Source organism: Saccostrea cucullata, unplaced genomic scaffold (genome assembly GCF_032062105.1).
Source record: "Saccostrea cucullata isolate Sc308-1 unplaced genomic scaffold, CSIRO_AGI_Scuc_v1 ctg10541, whole genome shotgun sequence".
Taxonomy (NCBI): domain Eukaryota; kingdom Metazoa; phylum Mollusca; class Bivalvia; order Ostreida; family Ostreidae; genus Saccostrea; species Saccostrea cuccullata.
Window position 1 is genome coordinate 100,845 of NW_026941014.1, and position 21,917 is coordinate 122,761.

General features: G+C 33.9%; 1 pseudogene; it reads right to left on the reverse strand.

Annotated features, from left to right (window-relative positions):
• Nucleotides 1-1,080: 1,080 nt before the first annotated feature.
• LOC134256937 (tubby protein homolog) lies at nt 1,081-21,346 on the reverse strand (annotated as a pseudogene).
• Between the last annotated feature and the right edge of the window lie 571 nt (nt 21,347-21,917).

Below are 21,917 nucleotides of genomic sequence, written 5' to 3' on the forward strand. Positions count from 1 at the left end.
TGACCCTGGGGCCATAAAATTCACAATTTTGGTAGAGGCACTCTTGCTCATCATAACTATGTACTTAGTTAGTTTATTTAATACCCAGGAGCAGAGAAGAAGATTTTCAAAGAATTCATGTATTTTCACTATATAATCAATAGAGCCCCGCCCTAACACCAGAACCCCTGACCCTGGGGCCATAAAATTCACAATTTTGGTAGAGGCACTCTTGCTCATCATAACTATGTACTTAGTTAGTTTATTTAATACCCAGGAGCAGAGAAGAAGATTTTCAAAGAATTCATGTATTTTCACTATATAATCAATAGAGCCCCGCCCTAACACCAGAACCCCTGACCCTGGGGCCATAAAATTCACAATTTTGGTAGAGGCACTCTTGCTCATCATAACTATGCACTTAGTTAGTTTATTTAATACCTAGGAGCAGAGAAAAAGATTTTCAAAGAATTCATGTATTTTCACTATATAATCAATAGAGCCCCGCCCTAACACCAGAACCCTTGACCCTGGGGCCATAAAATTCACAATTTTGGTAGAGGCACTCTTGTTTATCTTAACTATGTACTTAGTTGGTTTATTTAATACCCAGGAGCAGAGAAGAAGATTTTCAAAGAAATAATGCATTTTCACTACCTACTTATTTAGCCCCGCCCTAGCACTAGAACCCCTGACCCCAGGGCCATGAATTTCACAATTTTGGTAGAAGACTCATTACTGATTACAATTATGCAAACAGTTTGACTGCTTGATGTCCAGGAGTAAAGAAGAAGATTTTTAAAGATTGCACTAATTTTAGTGGTTTTGGCCCCACCCCACAGGCCCCAGGGGGGCAGGGATCATGAAATTCACAATTTTTGTTCCCCTTCACCCATAGATGCTTTATGCCAAAGTTGGTTGAAATTGGTTCAGTGGTTGCAGAGAAGAAGCTGAAAATGTTCAAATGTTAACGCACAACGCACGACGCACGACGCACGACGACGGACGAAAACAGATAGCAATAGGTCACCTGAGTTTACTCAGGTGACCTAATAAAAAAGAATCAAAATACAAAGAAAGCCTTTTTACAACAGTTTTCAAACAGAAATAAGGATTAAAAAAAAAAAAGTAAATTTTTAAATGACTTTTCCCCCTTTAATTCAACAATTCTAAGGAATATATACTGTAAGTCATAGCAAAAATGTCCACTACTTATTTTTCCTAAAGAATTTTAAAAAGTAATGAACACAAAATGAAAATGAGATTGAACACAGTAAAATGTGCATGCAGATTTCTGACCCAGTAGAATAATTCTGAAAATTTCTATAACATATTCCTAGCATGTAAATTTTTTATCTTAATTCAAGTACATGTATCCCTTATACAATTTATGATAAATATAATATGTGGACCCATTTTTTAAAATAAAAAGTGCAATTTCATAACCAAGTTACAAGTAATCACTTTCACACAAAAAGCAAATAAATGCTACGTTTATCGGCAAAGTTAAAAAAATTGATGAGATTGGATTGAGCTGTGATTAAGATGATGGTGGGTGGGGTGGAGATATTGGATAGGGAGTAGGGGTTATTCACAGGCTAGTTTACTGTCAAAACTACTCAGCGCTATTCCAAAAGCTTGAACAGCACAGAGAGGGTAATTAAAATCCATGGTAAACACGTCCTCTGCCACTCTACCAAACTGCATCACAATGTACTCAACTGAAAGCAAGAAGAGAGATGATCTTTTTTTTTTCTTGGCAAAAATATCTTTGACAGAATAAACTTGCAATTTTCTACAAATAATTTTTTTTAAATTCCCTTAGATAATTTACATGACGGCATTACCATCATTATTAATATGAATATATCAAAATGAAATTCTTGATCAATCATTCATTTGTGAATAATTATTCTCATGCTTTAACATTAAAGAGCCTTTTTCGCGATAATAAGTATTTAATAATAGGAAAAATAAGGAAATTACAGCACTCTAACATCTACACAGCATCAGCAATTCCTTCCTCTACCTTATAAATCTTGCTGAATGAAAAAGTTGAGTAAATTTACTGGCTTAAGCTGCCTTAGGCTTACCGTCATTGTCATGCACAATTTGGAAATTCTTTACAGAAGCCTGAGTGACGCGTCCATGGAAATTTAGCACGTATGATTGAGTCTCTACAACAAAGAATACGAAAAATCATTTATTAAACAGTTGTTATATTCCAATTACTGTGATAAATTCTTTTCATAAGAGAACAGGGAATGAAGCAGTGAATGAGGATCCTGTACATTTACACTTGTCACATGTACAGCTGTAACTGTTCCAAAACAAGATCAGTGATGAATAATAATCCCAATTTCAAAATCTTACATCAATAATCTTTTTAGTAATTGCATTTCAATAGATAACTAGAGGTACTGTGAGCAATGAGCTCACTACATGATACCCCCGCCTCCCATAATGTCGATGTATTGCTTTTGTTTTACGGTAATGTGTAAAGAGAAATAACTCGTCCTATGAAATGTTATCCAGAAGCTTCTATAATGTGACGTCATAGGTAAACAAACAAGAGGCCCAAGGGCCTTGAATCGCTCTTCTGATAAATTGTACAACCTATCACTTGTATTCAAAGCCTCTGACCCTAAGTATCCTAAGACCAAAGTTGCATCACCTGACAGAGTTTGAAGATTCTTAGCCAATTAGGACTACTTCTTGGTCTACATTCTTGGAAAACCCAAAATGCATCAACTGACAAAGTTTGATTATTCTAAGCCAATAAATACCTAAGATACTTAAATATAGCCATAAAATGTCGAAAGTAGGTCACTGTGACCTACTTTTTGGTCGAAGTTCTCCCAAAACCCAAGATGCATCAACTGACAAAGTTTGATGATTCAAAGCCAATAAGTACCGGAGATACTTAAATATAGCCATAAAATGTCAAAAGTAGGTCACCGTGACCTACATTTTAGTCACATTTTTCAGAGTCCCAAGATGTATCTGCTGACTAAGTTTGATAATTCTAAGCCAATAAATACTTGAGATATTCAAAAGTAGGTCATCGTGACCTACTTTTTGGTCGTCACTCTCCGAAAACCCAAGATGCATCAACTGACAAAATATGATGATTCTAAACCGATAAGTACTGGAGATACTTAAATATAGCCAAAAAATTTCGAAAGTAGGTCACAGTGACCTAATTTTTGGTCGTCACTCTCCGAAAACCCAAGATGCATCAACTCACAAAGTTTGATGATTCTAAGCCAATAAATACCTAAGATACATAAATATAGCTATAAAATGTTTAAAGAAGGTCACCGTGACCTACTTTTTGGTCGACATTTTCCGAAAACCCAAGATGCATCAACTGACAAAGTTTGATGATTCTAAGCCAATAAGTACCGGAGATACTTAAATGTAGGCATAAAATGTCAAAAGTAGGTCACCTTGACCTAATTTTTTGGTCGTCACTCTCCGAAAACCCAAGATGCATCAACTCACAAAGTTTGATGATTCTAAGCCAATAAATACCTAAGATACTCAAATATAGCCATAAAATGTCGAAAGTAGGTCATCGTGACCTACATTTTGTTCGACATTTTTCAGAGTCCCAAGATGCATCTCCTGATCAAGTTTGATGATTTTAGGTTTGAAGGTAATCAAAATTTGCCTTTTAAACAATTTGAAAACATATGCCTGCAAAATTCTAAAAGTAGGTCACAGTGACCTACTTTTTCTTAAATATGTTTTAAGGTCCCAAGATGCAGCAACTTACAAGATTTGATGATTCTAACCCTTTCAGTGCCTGAAATAATGGGATTAAATGTTTTAAAAAGGATAAGTCATAAAGTTCAAAAAGTAGGTCACGGTGACCTACTTTTAAGTTGACGTTGTTCAAAGACCCAAGATGCATCAACTGACTAAGTTTGGTGATCATAGGCCTTAAAATGTCCAAAATATGCCTTCAAATCAATTTGAAAACAAATGCCCGCAAAATTAAAAAAGTAGGTCATCGTGACCTACTTTTGAGTTAACATGATGTGAAGTCCTAAGATGCATCAACTTACAAGATTTGATGATTCTAGTCCTTATAGTAAGCAAAATATAAACATTTTTATTAATTGTAAATTTAGGTCAACTTTAAAGTGACCTTGAGACCACGCCCTTTGCCCCAGGGTCATGCCTTGAACAATTTTTAATCTTCAACATATCCTGATCCTTGTATGTAAGTTTGGTGAAAATCTGCCTGGTGGTTCTGGAGAAGAAGATTTTTTAGCAACTAGTACTTTTGGTTTTGTTTTCCTGATTATCTCCCCTTGTTTTAGGGTTCCAACCCTTATTTTAATACAAATGGTAGCCCTTGGGCCAAGGATACCCTGTGACAAATTTGGTACTGATTGGCCAAAGGGTTCTTGAGTTATGGCCCATATTCTAAAAAGTTAACGCACACCGCACAAATGGCCATAGCATTAGGCTATCTAAATTTAATTCCTTGGTTCTCAGGCCAATTTTCTCCAAAACAGATGCGGGAGGGCGGCATTTTATTTTTCATTTTATTGGCAATAAAGTAGATGAGGGAGGTATTTTTTTAATTTTAATTTCCGAATTTTCTTAAACATAAAGATAATTTTTTCAATCACAGATATACTTTCCATTTCTGGTCAAAATTACTGCTTTATCCATTGCTTAACAACGTGTAAATATCGTAGGTAATGTCCTTGAATGTATTTTCAAACGAAGTAGCCAAAATCTCATTGTAAATGGCTACCGGAAGTGATATTTGAATACTAAACTACAAAACAAATGAGGTCGGAATTTTTTTTCCCGGATTGTTCTCCGCAATATCAACTTTTTATTTTATCAAAAATACAATAAAATCGACAATGCGGCTGCCTCAAAACAGATGCGCGCGGGCCTGAGAACCAAGATTTCAATTTTATTTGGCCTTAGCTCTTTGAGCCTTTGGCTCAGAAGAGCTAAAAATGGCAATGTCCATGTTTTGCTCTGGGAAACCTAAAATACGTGTCGAATAAAAAAGTAAAATAGGAGGTGCACAATGGCAATATGTAATAAAGATTCTGTGAAAGTTTCATTAAATTTCACTCAGTAGTATAAGAGGAGTTGCGGATAAGAGAAAAAGCGTAACAGACGGACGGACGGACGTACAGCAAGACGGATGGACGGACGGACGGAAATCACGATCACTATATACCCTCCCGCTTTTCAAGCGGGGGGTATAATGATTTGTTGCAATATGTGTATTCCACTACTGTGTTGACTTAATTTCATTCTGACAACATACCGTCGTTCCAGACTGGAGTCTTGTTATGGAGTTCCAGTATGTTCTCCATATTCTTCCTCTTGTATCTGTCAATCAAGCCGTCATTGTCCTACAAAACAACAAATCAATATTTATCCTTGTCGGAACCTCATTCATAGTATACCGTTAAGTCCGACTGGTCAATAAATTTCAAAACAAGGATTACATATGACCTGAATAACACCATCAGTTTGATTATCTGTTAAGAATGTAACATCTTAAATAAATGAATTATGATCATTCTAAAATCAGATTATTGAAATCAGCAAGTACCAAGTACCAGGGTAATGAACAACTTTCTACTCATTACAATTTCTCATCATTAGAGATTTTGAAGCCAAAAAAAAATCCAACTTAATTTTTCTTAATTTTTTTAATCTCCCTCTCTATTCAATCACCCTCCTCTCCTTTTTTTAATGCTTCCACAAGTTGTGTATGAGATGGATTTGATAACAGATCGTTTTTAAAAATAGAGGTTTTTCTTGGAGGGCTTGGGTTGGGATGAGGGGGGACAATGAATTGATATCATAATGGTTCATCCAGGATTCTTTAACTTTTGTTCACTGTTGTCCACCTATATGACTCATAATTTAAATATAATCATATATAACAAATAGCAATGCTAGTCCCCTACCTCTAAATGTATTTTGGTTCCCAGTAAAATTTTTGAAAAGGTCATAATTCCTTCAAAAATCAGTGATCAAAGGAGTATGATAATGAAATAGTCATATAAAAAATTCAGCTTATGATGAGAGATCTGCATACTTGGTATCCTTTATTAAACAGAGGAACTAATTCATTGGGTTTTGTGCTTGTTCGTTAGTTTTGTTTTGACTTACAGATCTTGGCTTGATGTCTACTCGCTCATGGTCCAAATTCATTCCAGGAATGATAATGGTCATTTTTCTGGGTCCCTTAAAACCTAAGACATTTGTTTCCTGCAAAAAATGAGTCAGTCATAGTCATATCAATTTCATTGTACATCAATGACACATTATTTGATATACAGAATGATATATGGTACATGTTTATTAATGATAAAATCTTCATTTCATACTTACATAAATAATTCCAACTAATTCTTTTCTAGCGTTTTCATAATTGCTTTTCGGGTTGTCACCATTGTCAAACAAAGTGAACTGGGTACCTAATAAGTTGGCCCTACAAAGTACAAAGAGGAATGTAAGATCTTGACAAATCACTTATACTGGCAGTGAAGGAAAGACACCAAAAAATAATTTATTATACAAATCCTTCATTAATGTATCAGACAGAAACTTAGGTCAAGCCCAACTACAGTAGACTGACAAATTTTTGTGACTTCTTTCTTTAATGACAGTTCTTAAGTATTTAGACCAAGGAAATTAATTATTTATTTATTTATATCTTAAAACACTTAAAAGTACTCTAGAATAACATTCTCACTAGCAATATTGAATTTTTGCAATCCCAACACCCTCGCTAAAAATGCCGAAATTAAAATCTTTGCTAAAATTTCTGCTTATATGGCACTGTAAATTCCTACACATATGCAAGGAATTTATTAATGATATGTTATTTTGCAAAAAGCATCACTCGGGAAATAAAATTACTCGCTTTCATTTTTACGGTGTTGAAATCAAAGTAAAATCTCTTAATTATCCACCCGCAAGTCATTGTTCTTGCAATTTGATGGTAAAGAGCCATTTCGCGATAATAAGTACTCACAAAAAATTAGGTATCTACAGTATATCCATCTTCCCAAGTCAAGAGTTTCTAATCCGCTCCGCTCCACATAAACCCTTGACCAAATAGACTAGAATTGATGGGGTTAGAAATGCGTTCTCTGATTGGCCTCATGCTAGTCTGCATGAACCAATCAAATTCATTGTTTTATTTAAACTGAAACTATATCCTAAACAGAAAAAGTCACCAGTTTTAGTCCCAAGGATTACGCCTATATCATTTAATAGCCCACTTAAAAGTTTGTCTCAGCTTTTTAGTTGAGTTACAATGAATTTATTGCCGATTTCCAATATTATCTCGAATTCTCTGTTGAATTCGTTTACGCTGATTGGCCAATGGCAGAGGTCAGTAGAGTTCAAAATATGTAATCTCACAAAATGGTGTGACAGTAAACCCCATCAAACTTAGCCTATTCGGTGAAGGGTTTATGTGGAGTGGAGCGGATCAGAAACACTTGACTTGGGAAGATGTAGTATATCAAACATTTGTAAGCTTTTGACAAGGGAGGTAAGTGTTACCTGAGTTTTCCTACGTAGGCCTCGCCTCCCCTTGACAGATCTGTCGGGTCGGTGGAGATCAGGTAGTTTGAAGTTTTACTCTTCTTCCTCTTCCTACCAGCCAGTAAAAACACCTGAAAAGATAAATACATAATTATGTAGAAACAGTGCAAAGGAGATTAAAGTACCTAGAAACATGAACTCAAAAGCTTATACAGTAAACTTGGATATAACGAAGTCACAGAGACCTATGAAAATACTTCACTATATCCGTAATTTGTTAAAATTATATAGCTGGGTATCCAAGATAACTTCGCTATATCCATGAATTTGTAATCTATGTGTTCATACTAAACGAGTTTTACTATACAAAAACATTGCATACTGCACCAATTTGTGGTCAGGCTAACCCTTTTAATTAAATTTTGCATAAAAGGTGTGTATACCCTTAATTATCTTTACCCTATTATAGAAAACATACTATTTCAGAAAAAAAAAATTGTGATGCTTGTTTAAAACAACCTAAAAATAATCTTGCATTATACCACTAACCTTTTTGCCATCATCTTTCTCTAAATGGAGAAAGTAGGTGGGATAAATTCCTCGATCCACACCTTTTTTGTCTCTTGTGATCCGGCACTTCATGACATGACCTTGAGGGGCTGGCCTGAGCACAAAATCGTCAAGGTTTTCCGTGAGCTCCGGTGAGTAGTCTCGACCCTCGGCACCTCCTGGTGTATCGTCTTGATCATCATTCTGAGGGGAAAAAAATTCAACCTCAATAAGTATTCATAATCATATTACAACTGATAAAAAAATCATGAAAAATATTGTGCAGTTCTAAAAACAATAGACCCTTTCCCGATAACTGCGTACTGCTTTTTTGCAGGGCAAAATGATATAACTTGGTGAAATATGACGTGAAAGAAATTGTTCAATACACATCATTTAATATCTATCAAAAAAAACTTCGCCAAACGTTATTAATTTGCCCTGCAAAAGAGTATGCCACAGTTATCTTGAAGGGGCTAATATAAGATTTTTATTATAAATCAATCACTTATTTTGAGATTTTTACTGCTGGGGGACTTGCTGGGTACTACGGAGTACTCACCTCATTGTTGTACGTGGCCATCTGTTTGAGATTTTTACTGCTGGGGGACTTGCTGGGTACTACGGGGGCAGAGTCTCATCCACTCCGTCGTCTTCCTCTTCCTCCTCCGGCTGCTGGAATCCCTGGACCGGATGACTGCCCGCCTTCTGTCGCTGTTTCTGCTGAGCTGCGGGGGGGATTGGTGACCGCCCTCCAGAACGATCGCCGCTGGTACTAGGGGGCGGAGGCGGCCGATTAGGGGCAGGTTTTTTGTTTTTCTGCTTTGGCCTTTGCTAGGTTTGTTTGAGTTTTCTGAAAATAAAAATTATAATATGGTTTGAGAATGGAATCAAGGATACATGGACAATTCAATTTAAAAAAAAAAATCATCCAAATATTTTGTCCTTAATCTGAAAGTTTGAAACAGCTTATTATATTTTTTTATTTTTAAAAGACATTTTGCCCACATGTGGAAAATGAAAAAATTAATAATTCTTAATTTTTAAAAAATCAAACAGAAGTTTTAACATGTTAGTATCTAAAAGAAACCAAGGATAATAAGTAACAATAGGAAAAAAATGGTAAAGCTCTTACAATGAATTCTGTTGGCTTTTTATCAGATATCTTTAAAAAAATTTTAATGAATGTAAAAAGAATTTTTAAAAGGTAAAAAAAGGTAAAAGGTAAGCTATTTCTTTAAAAACAGAAGAAAAAAATTACAGAATCCTTAAAAAAATATAAATTCAAATACCTAAAATAGAAATGCATTCATTCTCATGCACACCTTTCTTGTTGAACTCTTAATTATATAACAAGTAGGGTAGTATATCAAACAAATGTTTGGGTTGGAAAATGGGGGGGGGCGTCAAAAGTTCACAAGTTCTCTATATATATCAAATCTTCCAAGAATTTCTGTTCCATTGAACACTATTATCATAATAAATGCATGATGAAAGCATATTATCCATCAGAAAAATTATTCTGCCAATATCTATGACATTATTGTGAACTTAAATAGTGGAAAATCAAACTCAAAGTTCTTACAATAACAACTTAATTGTAAGGAAATCTCAGCTCCAGTGAATGTATCAAAATAGAAGAAAATACTCCAAGGTCATATCAAAACTCCACCATCCAAAAAGCCAGACAGAAAACCATGTGTTTGGTAATTATAATAATTAGTACAATTTTTTTTTTCTTGTAGGTATTGAGACTTATAACATTAATAACCAGAATCACCAGATTGCCTGTTACAAGTAGCTGCAACATTCAATGTTTATTACAGTCTAAAAGGTGTCCTACTATACATATACACCAGTATGTAAAAATTAATTTTCATTTTACTTTCAATAAATCTCGACTTACAATGTATAGTGCTAAAACCAGTCCATACTGGTCTTTCAGTGTTCCGTAATAACAACAACAATAGCATACGTTATCTTCATCAACAAGTGAATGCCAACATACACTGTTACCCAATGTGTTTACATTTTTACCTTCCAGTTGACGAGCCAGAATTTCCTCTTCATCGGGATCATAATGAAATGCTTCGTTAGTCCTGTATGGACTCTTGTAATCAGGAGAATACTGCCCACCCACGGACTTGGCTTCTGCCATAAAGAGGTCCCTTTTTTCACTCAACACAAGTCCAAACGGGCTTTCTGCCTTAGAATTCTCACATTATGAGAGAGTGTCACCAATGGACGACACACAGTGCGAAAGGGTTTTTTTAAAAAAAAAAAAGCTTCCCAGTGTGATATTTTTCTTTTGACAGGTGAAGGAACGAGTTCAGAAATGGCTCACTTCCTGTTAATTAGCTATAATCAATTCCAGCAAATTAAGCAGGAATCAATGCAACTCAATTTATCCAAGCAAGGAAAAAAACATCAACTCATCCTAGATCAATTGCAAAAACTTTGCCCCTATTCTTCCGATACTTTTTCCTCATTTAATTTTGTTATTAAATACACAATTGACAAGCCAGGGCATGCTAATCAATGTTATAAGATCTCCTCTGCCAAAAAATGGATGTTCACCGAGCATGCATTAAGGGAAAAAAAAGGAACCCTTTAATAACAGTTTAAATGCTTTTGGAACCAATTCGATGAATAACGTCACAGTGTGTCGTCTTGTGAAATGTCTATAATATACCTCTGGTAGTGCCTCTCCAAGCAGAAACACTGTAGACAAAAAAAAAATCTGTGATCTATAATGCTCTGGAAGACGTTACACAAAATAACGTTACTGAAACTTTTGGCTTGTCTAATGATTAACTTGTGACCTTGTCTTGTTTTAATGTGGTCAAGTAAGACAAATATCTGGTGTTTGTTTTTCATTGATAATTGTTTATCAGAGACATTAATCACACGAGTCCAAATTTCATTGATCAGGACAAACATTTAATGTTCAATTACATTATTCAAATATCTTTAGCCAAGCTAGAACTTCAAAGAAAGAAGAAGATTTGCATCACTATAGAAATGATGCACATAGGACAATCAATATTAGAAGAATATGGAAATATCCAGTTATAAAACTTTCCCAATTTGCCAATATTACTTTTGTTTGATTTTTTTGCAAGATAGCATACTTCAGTTTTTATTGTACTGTTATCGAGAACAACTAACATTTTGATCATCACTGAAAAGCAAATTAAAGAGCCAAAAATGCACATATGAAATAAACATTAAAAAAAAAAAAAAGGGGAGATAGAATTGTGTATTCCTGCAGAAAATAGGTCAAACATTTTACTTTAATCAGTATTCAAACATTCATATCAACCTGTCTCTCACTTAATGTAACTCCAGACTGATAGCTGCCATGTTACATAAAGGAATGTACATGTAAGAAAGAAGATATGCCCTTTTGACCCAATAGTTAAATACCTCCAGTCCTGGACAGGACATCAAGTGCATTTGATAACCAAGTCCTGGAGAGGACAAAGTCCATTTGAGTACCACCAATCCAAAACAGGACATAAGTCCATTTGAATACCACCAGTCCATGATAAAAATAAGTCCATTTCAATCATGTACCACTATAATCCCCAAAGGACATAAATCCATATGAATACCATCAATCTCCTGATAGGACATAAGTCATTTGAACTACTGCTATGGATATCATGCAAACAATATATTGCATATACCACCAATTTACAAACACATAAGTGCCTAAGACATATAAATGATAGGACATAATCCATTTGAACAGAATGCTGCAGGTAGTCCATTTGAGCTACTGCTATGGATATCAACCAAAGAAAGGTATATTTTTCATTTCAGCCAATGTAATTTAAAAATAAATGCAGCCTAACATATTAAAGTGGAATAGATTCGACAGAATGCTCGAGGTATGTTAAAATGTTTGAACCAACAACCAAAGAAAGTAATATAATTTTTAATTTAACCATGAACAAATAAACTGCATGTATATGAGTTGCCAATTTAATAGACAGACACAGAGATTTGATACTGTATGTTAAATTTTTGATTAACAAACAAAAATTAAAGGGAAAATTACAACTTGCAAATATAGACCACAAACACATAAAGATTACTTTTTCTCAAATACTTAGAACTACCCACAAGGCTTTAAAAATTTGTGTTTTTGTTTTTCACAACAATAATGGGAAAGAAAAAAAATTTCAATATTATGGTTAATAATTAGGCTGAATATTTTTCAAGTCCAAGTCACTTTAGGCAAACACAGAAAATACATATGACCACATAATACAAAATCACTTGCCTATAGATAGTATAAATATACACATGAACATCTGCAACAAGCAATTATCATAGGTTTCTACTGATAAGCAACTAAATGCATGCATAAACTACTTGTTACATCTCAGGACATGGTAATAATAAAGAAAACTATAACAGTGTTAGTAAACCCCTCTTAAAAACTGAAAAATTCTCCCACCAGAAGTGTTAGTTTAAGTGTGACCGCTTAGATTCAAGTCTGTGATTCTCAACTTTAAACTTATAATAGCTAAAATTTTATGAATAAATAATTTTAGGTGTAGTAACAGAAAAAAACATCTTCATTTTAAATGCTTAAATTGTTAATTTTTTTCCAATATTATGGCTATTGAGCCTTTATAATTAGAAACCAGGAAAATATGAATTATATATATATATATATATATATTTGAATTATATGTTAACTTTATATGAAAATATGAAAATTGAAAAAAAAAAAATTTAAATAATTTTTAGCTTTCATCTCAGTAGATCGGATGTTCCCTTTCTCCCTTTTAAAAAAACCCCGCCATCATTCAGAACTGAATAAATAACAAAAAACTAACGCTACAACTAGCGGTGTTATAACATGACATGTTAGCTATACAGGCCCGCAGCAACAAGACACTGGAAGATTTAGGTTCAGGATGTACCTGCATCCAACATGGGGATATCGTCCACATCGGAATCGTTGTCTGGCTGTCGGTCGTCCGCCCCCGTGATCATGATCTCGGGGGTGCGGGATCGTGACCCGGCATTCTTTGAGAGGGAGGAGGAGGAGGTATTTGGAGTAAGGGCCGTCCACTGCCCTCCGCCCCCTGATTTGCCCGGGCCTTTCTTGTTTTTGTCTTTCCGCCTTTTGTTTGATTCCTCACCTAATGTTTTGGGAGATGATCATGAGAACTTATTTTTTTTTCGTTTTTTTTTTATTTTTAAGTCACACTTAAGAAATTTTGGAGCCAGAACTTTAATTCGAAACTAATTGCTAGATCAACATTCATAACTTTTTTGATGATATAAATCACATACTTCCATTGTCTAAATAAAATAAGATAATAAATACATATACATTCCTCATTGAAAAAATTACATGCATAACATAGAAAGCATACGGGTTGATAATTTGAAGTTAACATTTATATAGGTTTACAATCATCATGCAATTAATTCTCCTTTTCCTATGTTTCCTTCCCATCACCAATAATAATAATATTAGATTAAACCATATATAGCACCAAATTTCTTTCCAGAGCTACTTAAATTCTGCATTGAAGGTCAGTTTTTCATAACTGACCCAGCCATATTTCATGTTTCAACTGTGTAAATCCTAGCAAAGAAAGTATTCTAAAACCATGATAAAAGCCAGTAAGAACTTTATAGTCACTGTCATACATGTTCTTAACATAATCATAACAGAATGTAGCTCATTGTTTATCTAAAACCACAGCAGAAATAGCTAGCTTACACCGATAAACTAAAACCATAGAACTTATTTCACTGCTATACTGAAACCATGTAGCAGAAAATATTTCACTTTTATACTGAAACTAATATCAGAATCTAGAGCTCACTGTTATACTAAAACAATAGCAGTACAAAATATCTCTCAATCCAAACAGAATTTAGATTCGTAATACGCAAATGACACCTGGACCATAGTGACATATTTTTTCCAAATAACAGCAACAGAAAATTTTGAAACATTTAATGTACCGGCCGGTAGAATTGAATATACAAACATTCAAATGAAAGTACACCCAAATGAGTTCATGGGCAGCTACATTCAAGTCTGAATGAAAAAAAAAATATGCGACAACTAAATTTCAAATTTATGAGATTTAATTTCTTTTAAGTTCCTTCCTATATTTTTCACAAAACTTATGTATAAGCCCTTATAATCTACAAAAAAAAAAAAAAAAAAAAACATCCCCACATTTTGAATGGAAAAAATACATTCAACCATCGTTATTTTTGATTTAGTGGTCTGGCTCCCCTACCTTGATTTATGATGGGAATGTCCTGGATATCGCTATCTGGGTCGTCGCTGTAGCTGTCCTCCGTTACGTTGAGGACCGGATACGAGCCGTCGTTACGACGAAGGTTTGGCGAGTGGCTACGAATTTCCTCCTCATCCTCGAAACCCGCAGGACCGATGTATTCTACAAAACACGAAATATGACGTGAGAATATTTAATTGAAGGTCATCACTCAAATAAATAAATCATGATTAATAATCATTGATAATTGTATTAATATCATTGCTTTCAATTCTCATTCATAATATAAATTTCATAAGATTAATTTCATAAGATTTTTTTAGTAAAAAATTCAAATTTAAACCATATAAATATAGATTCAAATTACAATATTATAATGAAATTTCAATATTCAAAATTAGGATCACTATAATCTCAACTTAAAAAAAGAAAAAAATATACATTGTTATGAACTGATCCTTATAAGTTTACTGATAAGTCTTATGTGAGTATGCAATATAATACGTAAATATAATATATACAAATACATTACTAAAAGCCTGTTTATTTACTCCTTCCTCCGATTTTTTTTTTAAGAAAGAAAATCTCAAAAGAAGTTAAATTAAAAAATATAATGATTTTGAACAAATAAAAAACAAAAAGTTAAGTTGATAAGTAATAACATTTTTACAGTCAATATTTTACAGATTAAAGTGGTATTATTTGAAATACATGCCTTGTACATGCCTATCTAAAAATTTCATATAGTTTTAGACCCTCAGCTAAAGAGCATCAGTCTGTTCAAGAAATCTTCAGATAGAAGGCATATACCAGGACCATGTTGCCTGAAGATACTGCTGTTGGTGACTTGATGATATATCATACAGTGTTAAATTTTATGAAATCAAAGAGGAATACCGGTGAGAGGGATTTCCCCCTGATGATGATGAACAGAAGAGCCCTTAATGACTCAGGTTAGCATTGTAGCCCATGGGCTTCTTGTTAATGTATCCTTTGAGATTTTTAAAAAAATTATTTATGATATTCATTTCGAACCCCATTTACTCAAAGATGCTTTGTGCTAAGTTTGGTTGATATTGCCCTCGTGGTTTTTGAGAAGAAGGTGTAACTGTGAAGAGTCATTGTCAATGATGACTACATCAATAACATACAAACTTCTATCAGAAAAGCATTTGTGCTCAGGTGAGCTAAAAATATTTGATGGCATACAATTAATAGAAATTATTTTAAGTAATATTCATAATTAAAGAATAAATATGTTGCTTTTGAGAGAAAATGACAAATTTGAAGTATTTCATTACAAGTTTTTTTTTCTGCTATGTCAAAGAATAGAACATGCCATCATGCCGATATGCCAATAGATAAGGCTGTACCTTAATACTTTTCTTGTCTGTTAGCATGATCGTGACAAAAAAAATGAAATTGAGAATTTCTGTGGATGAGCTCTGTTCATGCAAAATGTGATTAGATTGTCAAAGAAAACTAGATTTATTAATTAAGGACCTTGGAAAGAAACGGGGTAGGGATGGGGAGATGGAGGCCCGCACTTAAAACTTAATATTGAAGATCTGCAGTCTTCAAATGTATCACATATTAATCTATTGAGTACTGGACTATAATTACTAGGCCATTCAAAATAAATGCTACACTGGACTGAAACTTGTTAAATTCATATTACACACTAGCTTTCATGCTGGAAAGATTTAAGTAGCCAATTCATGCAAGTTCTAATAACGTTTCACTTACCATGCTCATGCTTTTCCAGTAATTTCTTTTTTGACTTGTTTTTGGCTATATTACAATAAGAAGTATAATAGCAAAATAAAAACTTTCCAATAAAGGGGGGGAGGGGGACAATTTAATTCCCTTCTATCAATTGAAAGTAACTAGGGAAAGATAGGAAAACTGTATTTTAAATGATAAACAGAAGTAAATCACTATGATAAGTTATATTCTTGAATTACATACAGACTTTCGTCTAATACTAAATTTGAGAGCTCTCTTCATCATCAATGATGATGAAAAATGATAATGGAAAAAGGATGACAAATTCACATGCACTGTGCTAAATGACAACAGAATTACAGTCAAGTGTTCACAATGGACAACACAAGTGTTCAATCGAAACTTTCTTTTTCTAATAATTTCAGTCTTGCTGTATGTATATATATCAAATTACTTCATTGCTATCAATCTCTCTCATTACATAATAATGTTAAAGATGAATTAATCATTATTGAAAATTAACTTATTTTGATCTTTTTTTTTTGGTTGTATTTTAACTTCTCTAAATCTACAAAATCTTCATTTTCAATAATCCATTATAATCTTACATGTCGTAAATTTCACTTCAAAACATTAATTAATTTCAATTTTGTAAATCTCATGAAACAAATACTCGACAACTAAACATATAGCCAGTTGTGCTCCTATTATAGACACACAAAGCTTTAGAATGACACAGATCAAGAACTGTTGATATGTTACCATGGAGATTTGTAGGGGTGGACGGTTTAGACCCCACAAGGGGTTGTGTTTCGCTGCGATGTTTGCGGCCTGACGTCGGCCGACTGTCGGGGTTGTGTTGTAATATTCCTAACTGCTGTCTCTTTTTCCGAGATTGTTCTTCAATTCGCCTTCTCTGAAAAGATGGAAAATATCGAAATTAGGAAAAAAGAAAACCTCTGCTTCAAAGTGATACTTTTTATGACCTTAAATCATCTCTTCTGAATCAAAAGTGTGTTAGCTATTAAATACTCCCCCCCACGTTCAGAGACACTAATAAGTACAATGATAAAAGCAGAACCTATTTTCTACATGCTTTTCTTTCATTCTAAATGTGACATCTGATATGTTTTGCTTCATGGTTGGTCATGAGCAATTTTTCACTTCATAAATCTCAAGTACATATTAAAAAGACATAAGAAAACATTGGCTAAAATCAAATTTACTTCTACATTAAAAAAAAACGCAACACACCTCCAAAATTAAATGTTATGTACATATATTTTCTTCAATACTTGAAAGTAAGTTGCAATTTGACTAGAATCACTATGGCAAAAATGATTTTTATTTTTAGATTACATGACTGTTTGCTTTTATTGCCTATCCAATTGCATGTACAACCTTTCAAGTATGTAATAAACTTTTCAATTAAATCCATTGTTTTTATGACTTGGCTTCATTAGGCATTCTAGTTTTACCGGTATTAGAAGACCAGAAACTAGCTTTCTTACAAATTTTATTCTTGACAATTTCATCTAGAAAACTTTTTTTCCAAAGAAAAAGTTCTGTCCTGCTTATGAAAATCACCAAACATACCTCTTTTTCCAACTTCTTCTGTTGTACATTGAAGTTATCATGATCTTGAATGCTGAAAAAACAAACAAAATCCTTGAATATCAAAAAATGCTTTTATTTTGCATCAAAAAGAAGCTTGAGTGATAGATTGTTGGGTTTTGAACCCCATGTCTCCCTTCCGACTCCGATACTGATCAAAATGCTTTGGTAGTCTTAGTGAAAGATAAGACCTTAACACAAACTAGAAAACTCACAGACCAGTCAGCAAGGGCCCCGCTGAGGGGTAGAAATATAAGGGTGCAGCTCACTGAATGAGAGTTTTACTTGATTACATTTTTTTTTAATATATGAAGATTACAAGTAACAACTGTATTTTTAAAATTTCAAGATAATTCCTGAATGTCCAGACATAGGTAATCAGAGATTACAGAGCTCACCTCAACGAATGTTGTCTTTAAGTAAGGCAAATTAAGTCACACAATTAACCAACAAAAAGTGTACATCCAAAAATGCAAAATTTATGCAATTTTGATACTTTGGAATATACCTATATAAAAACTTAAAACTAGTTCATCATGAAAATCTAATTAAAATCCAGCATCTGAAGCAAGATTGAGAGTTTTTATCCCTTGATGCATCATTTGTGCAACTTTGGTTTATATAAGCCTTATAGTTTCTTGGTGATAGACCTGCACCCATAACTTTTACGAGGTCTATTATCTGGAAAATGTATGTCAAATTCAGTATCTGAAGCAAGTTCATTAGTGTGCATCCTAAGATGTATCATCCATGCAAGTTTGTTCAACATAGAGCTCAAAGTTACATGGAATTGAAACCTGTATAAAAAACTAACCTTTTCACTAATCCGGAAAATGTAGGTCAGATTCAGCTTCTGAAGCCAGCCTAGTAGAATGCACCCTTAGATGTACCATCCATGCAAGTTTGGTCATTATAGGGCTCAAAGTTACTTGGAAATGAATCCTGCACCATAAACTTTAATCTGTCTACTCGTCCAGAAAAGGTAGGTCAGATTCAGCATCTGAAGCAAGTCTGGTAGTATGCATCCTAAGATGTACCATCCATGCAAGTTTAGTCATTATAGGGTTCATAGTACCTTGGAAATGAAACCTGCACCAAAAATTTTAACCTGTTCACTCAACCGGAAAATGTAGGTCAGATTCAGCATCCGAAGCAAGTCTTGTAATATGCATCCTAAGATGTACAATCCATGCAAGTTTGGTCATTATATGTCACATAGTAACTTGGAAATGAAACCTGCACCAAAAACTTTAACCTGTTCACTCAACCGGAAAATATAGGTCAGATTCAGCATCCGAAGCAAGACTCGTAGTATGCATCCTAAGATGTACAATCCATGCAAGTTTGGTCATTATATATCTCATAGAAACTTGGAAATGAAACCTGCAACAAAAACTTTAACCTGTTCACTCAACCAGAAAATGTAGGTCAGATTCAGCATCCGAAGCAAGTCTAGTAATATGCATCCTAAGATGTACCATCCATGCAAGTTTGGTCATTATAGGGCTCAAAGTATCTTCGAAATGAAACCTGTACCAAAAACATTAACCTGTTCACTCAACCGGAAAATGTAGGTCAGATTCAGCATCCGAAGCAAGACTGGTAGTATGCATCCTAAGATGTACCATCCACGTAAGTTTGGTCAACATAGGGCTTATAGTTACTCGGAAATGAGACCTACACCAAAAACTGCACCAAAAATGTTAACCTGCACCAAAAACATTAACCTGGTCATTCCTTTGCTGAAATTGCAGCATCTGAAACTTTGACTGGTACAATGAAACACACTAGAAACATCTTCCATGCATGTCTAATCAATATAGGACATAGAAGTACTTAAAAAGAAAACTGCTCCAAAAAACTTAACCTTAACCCGGGACGCCGACGCCGAGGGTATCACATAAGCTCCCCCCAACTTCGTTGAGGTGAGCTAAAAACCTGTAAATAGTAACCTTGTATGAACATAAAACAGGGAAAACCTCATGTCTTATAAAAAAAAAACTAAATTTAATGTGTATTTAAAAAAGATTTAAGCCAGTGTTTTATAAATTGCAAGCCTTCAGTGAATTACAAATATCACCCAGGGTTGACCTCAACTTCAAAACAAACATCAGTTGCAGACACTGACAAAATTGTTCATTAATCTTCATGTAACAGATAAAGATAAGCCTCTAAATTTTCTGCAGCAAGCAAGATAATTAATCCCGGGGGATTAATTGTACTGCATGCTCTCCCCTCCATTTCTTCTAAATTCACAATAAGAATTTTTTTCAGCACTGATAGAATGGGGTTATTATCTGATTTTCTGTTAAAATTAACAGCATTAATGCAGCAAAAAAATTAAATCAAATAAATAATTAAAAAAATAAAATTATAATAATAAAAAAGGATATCTTAATATATATCCTGATTTTAGAATTCAATTATGAATAATATTATCATAAATTGTTGTGTACAGTATTTTAACCAAAATAAAGTATGAACATTATTTTAAATCCATATTTCAAAGAATGTACACATCATTCAAAATTGACCTTAACTTCAAAACAAAGTTCATTGCAGACAGAGGCGGTACAGTAATTAATCTCAATGTGACAGATAAAGATAATGCTTAGGATTTTCTTCATGTGGAAGGTTAATTAATCCCAAAGGACAAATTGCACAGCCTTCCCAGTTTACAATGGTAACATTCTCAGCAGTTATCTCTCTTTGCCCATTCATTCTTATGCATAGTTAAGGAATATACCCCACCACCCCAGCTCCAAACCAGAAGACACAGAGAACCCAACTTAGCATCAAAATATGTATTTCTGCCTACTGAACTACCATACCAAATTTGAACCTGATTGGGCAACCTTAAAAAAAGTTATTAGAAAAAAAACAGAAAATTTGTGGACGGAAGAGTGACAGACGGACAGCTAGACAGACAGACGGACTATAGGGCACCCGCAAATCTTTGCGGGGCCCTAATAAGAGGCCAAATTTGCCCAACAAAGTACAAGCATATACATATCACTACAGTACTATGTTTAAATATGAAAGGCAGTTGCTCCAAGTACCCCCCCCCTTTCCAAGTAAGGGGCATGATATAAACAAACTTGCATCTTAAGCAGGTTTTTTAAAAAGACGAAATTAATTTTTTTTTAATAAATTCTTAGATATCTCCCCTTGAATGACAACATGGGCATTTAAATGAACAAACTTGAAATCCCTTTTTGCAAGTTAGGTTGAAATTGGCTCAGTCAGGTTCTGGAGGAATATAACAATGAAAAAAGTTTATAAACTTCTAAACAGACTGATAGCATGTGACATCTGACAGGCAACAGACGAACACACAGTTTGGCACCAGCTACTTTTCAATCAGAAAAGCTCAATTGACCAGCCACTTATATTCAATAAGAAAAGCTCACTTAAGCCTTTATCCCAAAGGAACCAAAAAACTAACAGACAATAAGGAAAGGATTTATATGGTCACCAGTAGACAACGCAATAATGAAAGACAGATCTTTAGGTGAAACTTTAAACAGCCTACCTGACCACTATCTATATTTGATTAATAAAGTTGACTAATTACCTGCCAGGTGGGCCACTCATTGTCCACTGATGATTCTCTTCAAAATCTTGTCTGCAAATAAAAGAAAAAAAAAGTTCTATAAATTATCATACAATATAGTCATTTAACCTTTCTATCAACATTTTACAAAATTAACTATTTCCTGAATCAATGCTTTCAATGATGGAGTCATAAGCATGTGATGAAATCAAACATGCATGTACATTTACATAACAATACAACGTACTGTAATAGTTATGCTTTCAGTGCAGTTGGTGACAAAATACATTTAATGATTTTCTGATGCTTTTATCATACACACTGCCATAAATAAGTGCCTCAAAGGGAAATACCTTTTTTCTCTAATACACACTGCCATTATTTTTATAACAATGCACATTAATTGTCTAACACATCATTATATCGTACTGTACTTTTGAATAATGGTTTTCAATGAGATTAATGCTAGCCTCAGAATTTGTTTTTTAGCTTAAAGTACAAAAACAAAATCAATAGGTCTCAATAAAGAGGGTGAAAATTAATATCTAGTCTAAAAAAAAAAGATGGGGCAAATACATTCTCTTATTTTTCTTCCATGTTTCCCTTTACCATCATGCCCCCCCCCCCTCCATCCCAAGTATGAGGGCACAGGCACATGGGATTCCCAA